Source organism: Panulirus ornatus, chromosome 25 (assembly GCF_036320965.1).
Source record: "Panulirus ornatus isolate Po-2019 chromosome 25, ASM3632096v1, whole genome shotgun sequence".
Classification (NCBI taxonomy): Eukaryota; Metazoa; Arthropoda; class Malacostraca; order Decapoda; family Palinuridae; genus Panulirus; species Panulirus ornatus.
The window spans coordinates 3,608,162-3,609,762 of NC_092248.1; the positions used below are offsets into that span (position 1 = coordinate 3,608,162).

General features: G+C 36.9%; 1 long non-coding RNA gene across 1 annotated transcript in view; it reads left to right on the plus strand.

Annotated features, from left to right (window-relative positions):
* Positions 1-1,601, plus strand: part of LOC139757178 (uncharacterized) — a 221,445-nt gene extending 219,844 nt beyond the window's left edge. Inside the window, exon 6 of the long non-coding RNA XR_011714525.1 lies at positions 348-1,601. This is a non-coding gene — a long non-coding RNA (uncharacterized lncRNA). The remainder of the gene's footprint in view (positions 1-347) is intronic.

Consider the following 1,601-nt stretch of genomic DNA (forward strand, 5'->3'; position numbering starts at 1 on the left):
GTAACACAAGTGACAAACGTACAAAGTACGGGATTACTATAATAGGAATTTTTTTATTTATTTTTTCATGAGGTGGGAAAAAAGAGCGGGGGATTTCTGGCATTATAACAGTTACAGACAAAAATACATACATATTCAAGACTCGTACGGCATGGCTTTTTTTTCAACACTTTGTAGTACCGAGCCTCATTAAGATAACCTTTATAGAGTAGGGGTCCAGATAATCTCGTTCTCTACTTGACCCGTTTGTTGGCTATTTCAGGGAGAAAAATCTTTGATAAAGAAAATTTTATTCACCATTGGTTGTAAATGCTGCAATGCCTGAGAATTTTCGTGTTTTCCACCAGCTGCTGTCGTGAAAGAGTAGAACTATGGTCCCTCTCCATGTGGCATTTGAGTGCACCATCTGCAGGTGCACTTTACGTCTGAGACTCGAAGAAGGAGTGATCATCCAAATATAGCTCTCATTCATTCATTCATTCACAGTAAGTGCCTTTTTTTCATTACTGGATAATAAAACTCTACTTCATTTAGTAGGTTTTATTGTGTGAATTATTATTTGCATATTTGTCCACGTGAATTAAAAAAGAAAACAAATGTATTGAAATATATATATATATATATATATATATATATATATATATATATATATATATATATATATATATATATATATATTGGAAAGGATCACAGTTTTGTGCGTGATCACGTATATTCCTAAGAGCATTGGGGAAATGAAACACAATAAGTTTCATTTTCCCCGTGGACTCTTAGGAATATATATATATATATATATATATATATATATATATATATATATATATATATAAAGAATACTTCCCACGTATTCGTAGAGGGCTACTTAAAGGGGAGGGAGCCGGGGTGGCTGGAAATCCTACCTTCCAGTTTTTACTTTTCCAAAAGAAGGAACAGGGAAGGGGGCCAAGTGAGGATTTCCCCTCTGTGGCTCAGTCCTCTGTTCTTTACGTTACTTCGCTAATGCGGAAAATGATATATATATATATATATATATATATATATATATATATATATATATATATATATATATATATATATATTAATTTATTATTTATTTATTTTGCTTTGTCGCTGTCTCCCGCATTTGCGAGGTAACGCAAGGAAACAAGAAAGAAATGGCCCAACTAACCCCCATACACGTGTATATACACACACGTCCACACACGCAAACATACACACCCATACATCTCAATGTACACATATATATACACACACAGACACATACATATATACCCATGCACACAATTCACACTGCCTGCCTTTATTCATTCCCATCGCCACCTCGCCACACATGGAATACCATTCCCCTCCCCCCTCATGTGTGCGAGGTAGCGCTAGGAAAAGATAACGAAGGCCCCATTCGTTCACACTCAGTCTCCAGCTGTCATGCAATAATGCCCGAAACCACAGCTCCCTTTCCACATCCAGGCCCCACACAACTTTCAATGCTCCCAGGATTTTCGTCCCCTCCCCCACCCTATGATTCACTTCCGCTTCCATGGCTCCATCCGCTGCCAGATCCACTTCCAGATATCTAAAACACTTTACTTCCTCCAGTTTTT